The sequence below is a fragment of the Aythya fuligula genome, chromosome 5, assembly GCF_009819795.1.
Source record: "Aythya fuligula isolate bAytFul2 chromosome 5, bAytFul2.pri, whole genome shotgun sequence".
Classification (NCBI taxonomy): Eukaryota; Metazoa; Chordata; class Aves; order Anseriformes; family Anatidae; genus Aythya; species Aythya fuligula.
The window spans coordinates 20,410,629-20,420,058 of record NC_045563.1 but is presented as its reverse complement, the minus strand read 5'-3'; the positions used below and the strand labels follow the sequence as shown (position 1 = coordinate 20,420,058).

The following is a 9,430-nucleotide window of genomic DNA, read 5'->3' as shown; positions in this document are numbered from 1 at the left end:
ACAGGTTTTAGGAAATATAGTACAGATCTCATCAATTAGCTAGGAAGAGACAGAAACAATGCATTGACCTTTAATGAATAGATACCTCTCCCAAATATACATGTATGTGGAGAATGAGTGGTGGTCAGTGCTCTTAAAATGTGTCCTTTCCAAGCTGAATTCAGATGGTCCCATGTCAAACACTGTGAGGACTTCTAAATGACCAGCTGTGGAACAGGGCTGTATGTATGTGCATTCATTTTAGAAACTGCATAATCTCGTTGGACAGAATTTGCTCCATGTTTACTAAAGCTGCTTTCACTCTAGGTTTGACATCTTGTAATAGGAGCAGCTCTATGTTCACATACGCAAGCGTAGGCCTGCAGGTACAGTGATCTGTCACAGCTCTCCTGCTGTCATGGAGCCTCTAGAACTCATGAATGGCCTCCACAAGGTGAATTTGTCCAGCTCCAGCATGTTGTTAACCTGGCTGGAGCTAAATCAGGGAGCTGTGCCATCAAGATACGTACTAGAGGATGTGAACTGAGGACCAAGGAAAGGACAAAATACACCAAGATGCATATCTCTACTACCATTTAACCCTGTGGGAGGCTTGCAGCAGAAACAAATCCTTGTTCTGAATCCAAGTCATGGAAGAAGCAATGGAATTACTTCGACAAAGAAGGAATTCTAGCAATGCCAGCTCCAGGTAAGACCTGCAGTATCTGTCCAGATCAAATTCCCATCTCTCACTTGTTACTTTCTTACATTTTCCAACTGTACATCATTTTTGTAAAGGGTTATCAAATTCATCTTGCACAAAGGAGCATTGTGCAAGAAGCTCTGCTGCTTTTTGCTGTATTTTCAGGGTGCTGGGAGGAAACAGAGGCCTGCACAACCTGTGCAGTCAGTCAAATTAAAAGCATTCTGTGATCATGGCTAGCACTGAGCTGTCCCATGAATGGGTATGTCAGGTATAATGGCAGTTGTTTATTCTACCACTGACCTCTCACACTGAGCATGTGATTACAATTGATTGTCCAATTTGTGTCATGGATACTGTAGTTTGAGTATCATTTAGGTGGGTAAGTATGACAGCAAATCAACTGTCATGTTTGAAATGCCAGTTAGTTTTAAATACAGTGGTACTGAGACAAGATTATAGTTCTTTCAGGTGATGGGTTTGAACGGGATGAGCAGTCAGGTGCTAGCATGCTAAAGATAAAATAGTATTATCAGAGGTTATGCTTCAGAGACACTAATTATGTCTTGAGAATGAAAATTTTGTAACATTTCCTGAAATCCCTAGCCAGCTTACTATTCAAGGTAGCAAAATATTTAAATCCTTATTGTTTAGGACTTGGGAGTTCTTGATTATTAATTATGAAAATCAGACTTATTATGCCTATGATATTCTCAAGTGATAAAGCACGATGCTGACTGCTCTAAGCAGCACTTATGCCAGCAAGAAAAGGTGTATGATTCGTAAGTCATGTTGTATAACACTGATTTCTGCAGAGTAGAAGGATGTTCATACTTGACTAAGGAAATCTCAGGAGACAACATCTGGGTGACCAAAAAAGTTCCTCTCAGTCTCCACTTTGGAACCATATAAACAGTCTGTGAAGCATGGCTTTGTAACACATCTCCAAAGAGAGAAACACCAAAAAATCTCAGAGGGACTGCAGGCTCCAAACAAACTTCTCTGGTACAGAATGGCAACATGTAATACTGTACCAAAGAGTATGACAAGTTCTATTAGAAACAGATGTACAAAATTGTTTGTGACAGGAGGTGGACAATAAAATTATCTAATGAGGCATTAAAGCTGCCTCTTTTTTTTGTTTGTTTGTTCTCATTCATTTTTTACATGAACTATTTTTAAATGTTCTACCTTCCTCACCTAAAATTGGTGTGAATAGGTGCTTATTACTAAGATGTTTGCTGAGGCATTAATGTCTCTCTTCTTGTGGTACAGGTATTAAGAAAATAGCTGGCATCATTGCTCTCAGCCCACTGCAACCCTTACACTAACTGCCTTCTGCTGAAACAGTTCAAAGGTTTCTTCTTCCTGTCTCAGTCATTCACTTTTTGGGGCTTGAGTCAACAGACTGAAGAACGGCTTCACTCTCCTGTGCAGTCTTTCATTTTTTTAATCTTTTAGTACCTCTTTCTGTCTTGCGTTTTTCTTCTCTACCCTCATAGGTTTGATCTGACTGTGAGGTTGGAGAGCCACAGGGTGGTTTGTTCTGGGAGGGCAGGGTGCATTCATACATCTTTGCCCGTAAGATTCTGTGTTATGTCCTGTCACAAGAGAAATCCTGCACTTAGAGTTTTCTTTGGCATGCAGTGAAATACAGCTGCAGGGTTATGGAGGCTGCAGTTATCTTTTGGCCTTTTGTCATATGAGCTGTCACTTTGATTTAAAAGAGGATGACTGTTGGAGAAAACTAATAACAGTGCTTTAGGTTCATCAAGTCCCGCATAACTGCTCACTATTTTTCTGGCAAGTTCTTTTTTATAAGCCTCCCTGATAGTGGTTAGGGTAGAGGGACTTCTGTGCACGGAAGTTTGTCAGCTGCATTATCCAGCCCTCTGCAGCAGGACTGACAGTGTTCAGCAAACCATAAAGCATGGAGGAAGCTCTCTGGTTTATCAGCAGAAGCAGAATTTTTCAAGCATGCAACTACAGTTTGCACAAACTGAAGTTAAATCATTCTTGATTAAACCTTGAGTGACCTAGGGGGAGCAATTCGGTTATAAAGGCAAAGCTTGAGATCCATATACTGTCCTTTCTGAGGTATTACTTTTCACATGGATGTTGAGCTCATATCTGGAGAGGTTAAAGACAATGTCTTTGCTGTCCTATTTTTAAGCCTAGATGTCTGTGCAAGCAGTGGCTCTGTGGTACCTTGCAGAATTGGCACCCATGTAAGAATGCATCTCTCAATTTAAATTGTACAAATTTATCTCTATCATCAGCTATTGTCCCTTAGCTTTCAAGGCAAGCAAATGGATTAACTGTAGCGTGAGGTTTATGTGGCATCTCCCAAGTCAAGCCAGCTGTCTGCCTTGTTCCCAAGCTCAGCCTTTGCAGTAGCTCAAAGTCAGAGCCAGCTAACTGACACAAACATGGGAGTGGTGCAGTTCAGACCCAAGCAATAAGGAAGGTACTGAGCTTTCCTCACTGTGACCAATGTGGAGGGAAAGGATGAAGTAGTATTGCTCCAGACATCCCTAAATGCTACCCTGTTTCTCATTCTGTGTTTGATTGGGCACTTGCCCATAATAGCCCTAACGCAGCAGTGTCTATCCCCTTGGCAATCTGATGAGATTATTTCCATTGCAAGTGGGTGCAGCCCAGCGTAGGCAGACTAGCTTGCTCCTTGAAGAGGCTTCCATTACTGTAACAATCTGCTGGGGATTAAGGGACCTTTGCACTGTGTTTTTACGTCTCTTCACAAGAGAGCGTTTTTTAAAATTAACAAGCTTATTTTTTCATCAGAAGGGAATTACACAGGGCAAACTGCTACTCGGGTTCCTCAAGCTAAAAGAAATTAAGGAAGAAAGTATTTTATACACACACAGACTTTGGAAGGGAGGAGTTGAAGCGAATTTTTATTTTCCCAGAAAAGGACGCAGGGAGGGTCCCAAGTAGAAGAAACCAATACTTAAACATGCAAACTAATTTTTAGTTTTCCTCTGACCTGCCACAGCTGGCTGAGAAAGTCCCAGAAACTGTGACTCTGATACAGAACTGCCACCCAGATAAAGATGAGGAAGACAACTAACAGACTCATGGTATGCTGAAACATGATGTCAGTACTGCCACATGGTTCACAACTGCAGAAAAGGTCTACAGCAACAAGCACTGTCTGACCCTTGAGCTTCAATGGAGCTGTGATACATCTGCAAAGACAAAGGTAAGCATAAACATTCATGACAGTGCTGGAGGAAGAAGGGTGCTTTTGTATTCATGACTGTGGACTAAACTCAGTATTCCTCTTTGACTTTGGGCATACCACTAACGGGTTCTCCACCTCAGCTCCCCACCTGGGCAGTGGGCTTAAGATTACATTTCCTTCTATTCCATCCATTTGATAGCAGTCTTCTCAAGACCAGGCCACCTTTTACTATGTGCATGTGTCGCACATTACATAGTAGTTCCTACAGATGTTGATTAAATTAAAATTCAAGACAATAGGGCCTGTCTATGTACAGGGACAGTGGTGATGTCATGTCTTGACATAGCAGAATACTGGCTTCACAAGTCATTTGTCTTGGAGTATATTTCCTGTCTGACCAGGATTTGTTTCCTAAATGAAAATGATTCATTAAAAAAAAAAATCTGTCATGGGTAGGAGATTGCATGACAGTCTGTCCAGGCCAGGAGCTATACAAGTCCCTAAAAGTATGTTAGATGTGCTTTTAGCACTCTCACTAGTCACCATCAGGTAAATCCTTCTTCCTTTGTCCAGTTGTTACCTGCTCAGGCCTAATCAGTAATAAGGATGTCTCATTAGCAGTAGTCACAAAAAAAAAAAAAAAAAAAAAAAACTGAACACACCCCAGTTCATCAAATCAAAATGGTAAGTGATTTTTCTGCCCGGTCTGGGGAAAAGCAGTATGCAGGTACTTGGAGTAGTGAGATCCAAGCCCAATTTTTTTCTATCTGGCCTGTTACTATTTTGTTTATTAAAACAGAGATATAATACAAGCAAACTATATATTAACATGTGTCACCAGACTATACATACGTTTCTACGAAGCCTGTCCACATGCTTCTACAAGTCTTCTAATCCCATTAAGAGCAATGGGCAATACATTCAAGTAACATTATTAGTAATACACTAAAATGAGTAATAGAGTGTCAGCTTATTTTTATTTAATGATCAGCCTTTCTTGATCCATGCAACTAGACCATACGTACATTGCTTCAGTTACATGAGTAGCTGAGGAAAAGCATCTGCACTTTGGTGGCTGTAGTCATTTTCTTCTGTGGAATTTCTGTAGGCCTGGATCTTACTCCAGGCCTGGAAATAACTTGAATAGTTTCTGTGTATGAGTGAGTATAAAAGAGTAATAAATAGGAGAAAGCTAGGTTGGTTGTGCCTTGTGATACATTCCCTTGGTAACAGCCTGCCTGTCTTCAGGCAGGACAGCAGGACACAAGCAGATGTGAACTGATTTCTTATTCATCATTATAAACGGTGAGTCACTGGGTTCATCTGCACAAGCCTGAGAGATGGTAGAAAAAAATCTGAAGGAGAAAGAAGGAGAGAGAGCTGTTGCTTGAGAATGAGGTCTCACAGGAGAATTTTACCCTACAGTGTTATATTTAGGATGCAGGAGATTTGATGGGACCCTACACCAATGCAAAAGGAGATGATGGAGACTTCAGAAAATGTGTTTAGATAGAAGCTGAAAATGGAAGATTTACAGTGGACACTGGAAATTAAATTGCCCATGCAGATCCCCATGATTCCCCCAGAGCATTGTGTAGGCTATTAATGCCTCAGAGCAATGCCAGCAGAGCAATATCCCTTCCTTTCCAAGATCACCTGGTTTGGTTTATAATTGGGTGTAATTTAATCATGCATTTCTAAAGCACCTTAGGAGCCAAATATCCCAAAGCACTTTACAATTTAATGACATTAACAAGAGAAAGCATCAATATATTCCCATGGAGCAAAAACCCGACACCTTATTTACAGACTGAGAAACAAAGAAATTAATTGCTTGCCTACAGTTGCACAGCAGGTTAATGGGAGAATGAGGTTTCTGATTCCTTCCTTTCTTGCTTTTCAGTTTATTTGTTTACATGGGTAATAGGTACACTGGTCAGATGCTGAGGGTAACGCAGCATATTGCTCATTCCTATTCCTCCCTGAGTTTTCCCTCATGGGGAAAGAAGGCTCAGGGCATGAACTCTCATACCCAAGCTCTTTGGATTTGTACTTATGCAGGGGAAGATGCTGTCCTGATGGTGCTGTGTGTATGTGTCTGTATGTTTGTGTGTTCAACCAACAGTGCAGTGCAAAGCAGCCCAAGGTGTCTATGTCCTTGGCAGAACATTTTGACTTCACGATGGAGGAGTGTCCTAGGAAGGACTGACTGGCATTATGCTCCTCACTGACCAACCACACCATGAGTCGAGGCAGAGTCTGCACCATAAACTGTGCTTTCATCAACAACCCCCATCCAGGAGTGACCTGTACAAGGGCAAGATTAGCATCACATGTAAGTCCAAGTTGTGATTCAGCTCAACAAGCAGCATCTGCCTACGAAGGATCCCGACAGCCTACAGCTATAAGTTGACCATCTCTGGTAAGTCAAATTTGAAGCTGCTGTGCTTCACTGGGCATGATTTCCTTCAGATTGGGTAACCAGTAGGTTTATGTCTTTGAGTATAGTTTGTACTCTGCAGTTGTCCAAGGCAAGTTGTCTTACTGAGATTGGCAGCGTGGATCATGCTTCTCTGGTCAATTTGGCTCTTGTGCCTGCCCATGGAGGAAGCAATAGCCCCATAGGTACTTCAGCTAATGCTGCAAGGATGATAGTATTTCTAAGAACTTATCTTCATATGCAAAAACCAGCCTAACTGATGTTGACTTCCTCTGAAGATTTGCCTTCAGTTGTCTGAAGCCGTATTGGGTCCCTTAAAATGGCATATTTTGGCTAACAAGTCTCATGAATTCCTTAAATGTCTCAAAAGCAAATATGGCTATTTCTCAGTATGTAACCAGGCCTGCCCTGCACTTATGGCAATACATAACACCTCCAGCCAGTCAACTGATGTATTCTGACAGTAGCTTTGTGCTTTTTTTTTTTTTTTTTTTTTTTTTTTTTCAAATACCACAGAGACTGCACTGGTTAGATCTGTTCTCTTCCTTTGTGAAATAGCAGGATTTTGCCAACATTGTATAAAAGCTAGTAAACATTTCCAAGAGACAATTAATGAATTAATTAAAAACAGATATTTATGTCCCCCTCTCCCTTCCCTGCTTTTTTCTATGTCAGAAGTTCCCACCTAGTGAAGTTTTAAATCAGGTTGTAACACAGCAAACCTGGCTCCAGCTGGCTCACATTGGTCCTGTGCTTCCACGTGCATACAGTGAGGGTTTGCTAACACTAATGCACAATCCACACACGGCTTCCCCATGTCATGGCGCCCAAACTTGCAGCTTGCAGACTGGTCTTACAATATGTACAGCAGTGTCTTGAAACTGCTATGTCCTGTCAGTTTCAGCAGCCCCTGGTGAGCTCACTCTACTTACGATTAACTAGGGAGCCATTAAGGTTAAGCTTGGAGAGCAAGAATTCTCCATCCTTTTGTCAGACATGAAACTGTTTTCTCCATTTTCCCTTTCTAGAGAAAAGGCCCTGGTCCCACAGTACCTGTTGTTGTTCTTTTAAAAGGAACGAGACACTGTCAGGCACAGCTTGAAATGAAACTGATACAGCACCAATAATGACGCGGCTATATTTGGAAAGATCTTTTACAGTTATTTTTGTCTGTGATCATTGCTTCTGGACAGCCTGCTAACAACTACTGAGCACACACATGCACACCCCCACATCCCCCTGAAGGTTCTGTTCTCCCTGCCAATGCAGAAGTAGCTCAGTGTGGGTCAGCAGAGGGAAAGGATGTGCATGCTGGGTTTCCTGCTCTGATTTCAAGCACTCATCTGTCTTTCCGTGTAGGATACATATGACACTTCTTTCCCTGAAGCCAGCCACCACATGCCTAAAAGACCGAGAACCGTTCTTTATTGTTTTTTAAGACATCCTGGTGTTACTGATTCTCACGTTTCTCAGGCTCCCTTATACACTCCTCCCCAAAGCCACAGTTTGAAGCCATATCGATCAGCTGGAGGATAGTTTCCTAGTCCCCAAAAGCAGTGAAAGCTCTTCCTGGCCAGGCATCATCAGCCAGGCCGCGAGGAGAACCCTGGCAGTGCTGCTCACCCGGCCTCAGGGAGGGCAGGCAGGCCTGAGGGGCAGAACAGTTTTGTATCCCTCTGGAAATCTAATTGCTGGGTAGGACATACCTTCTGCCTTCCCACATACAGCTTGTTGAGGTGAGCACTGCTACAATAGGAACATGACTCTTCAAAGCTATTCCGAGCAGCCTATTTGTAAGCAGAGTTAGCTAAGGAGCAGGGCTTGCAAAAGCACTGTGTGGGTGAGGTGCTAATTTATATTCAGATTTCTTAATGGCCCCTTAGGAGGGGGTGAGATTTCAGAGGCTCTGATATCTTATTTCTGGGGCCTCCTGAGGCTCCTCCTTGCCCTGACCTGGGCAGTCACTGGGAAGGTCTCTGTCCTGCTAGGGATCTTTGCAGCTGAGTGAGATGGGGAGAGCAGATCTCAGAATAAGAGATAAGGAACTGCAAAACTGACTTTAGGAGATCGGAATTTCACTCCAAATTGAACTTAATTGCAGGCTTATTTTAGATCTGAGGAACTATATTCTCACTGATTTTAGTTCTGGAGGAGGGGTAGTTACTGCTTGGAGATGGGTGCTGTAGGCTGGGGCACAGCGTACCTGCTTTGGGGACTCCAGCTGTGAAAGTATTCTTTGTTAGGCTGGGAGCTTCTTTCGACCAGGACTCGGGAGACTTTCTTTAGGGGTTTCAATGGTCTTTACTTGGTCACAGGTGGACTGAAAGGGAAGGGAGTAAGAAATGATCTAAGGGGTGAGCAAATCTGGGGATTCTGAATAGCTGGGCTGGAGACTCGGCTGCTGGTTTCTGTGCTGATTCCATGGGAGCTAAACCTTTGTTTCTCAAAAATGTCTCCTCTTTTGTGTATGTTCTTCTGTCTCTCTTCTTTTAGGAAGAGCACTTGCATTCCTCTGCTTAGCATGTTTTCAGTTTTAGTCTTTTTGTAGTATTTGCCAAATCACATAGTGCATCATTACACCTCTGAACACGCATCAACATCTTTCCTGCAGTTATAGCTCAGAAGGAGGGAATCTTGTTTTCCATACCAGGGTACAGGGGACACAAAGCCTGTTAGACCCAAAGTGAATTTTTCAAAACAGTGATGAACTGAACAAGGGGAATTGAGAAGTGAAATGAGAATGAAAATGGGAACTCTCCAAACTCAAAGTACCACTTCCTATGAAAATTGTAACCAGTTGCTTTTAGCCGGTGCTTTTTGAGATTTGCACTCAAAACGTAGGGGGTTTTGCGGTGATTACAGCACTTCTCTCTCTTTTCTTAAGAAAAAGATGATAAAACCCACCTGGACACAGTGACAGAAAGTTTGCAGAAGTCTAAACACAGGATATAATTAGTGGAACCTGCTCTGCCTGGTCCAGCATGCAGAACAGCATTGCTGTGGCTGCGTAGTTTGTGTAGCTCAAAATGCAACTGCACTTGGCTTTTGTTTTGTAATGGTCAGTTAAACAAGGTGGAAGAGACTGGGGCTTCTGCTCAGCAGGGCC

The 9,430-nt window shown here is 42.5% G+C and overlaps 1 long non-coding RNA gene across 1 annotated transcript; it reads left to right on the top strand.

The window, feature by feature from the left end:
• Positions 1-343: 343 nt before the first annotated feature.
• LOC116489979 lies at positions 344-6,297 on the top strand. The gene is made up of 3 exons (XR_004253326.1): positions 344-688; positions 3,696-3,902; positions 6,010-6,297. It is a non-coding gene; the product is annotated as an uncharacterized LOC116489979 (long non-coding RNA).
• The last annotated feature ends 3,133 nt before the right edge of the window (positions 6,298-9,430 follow it).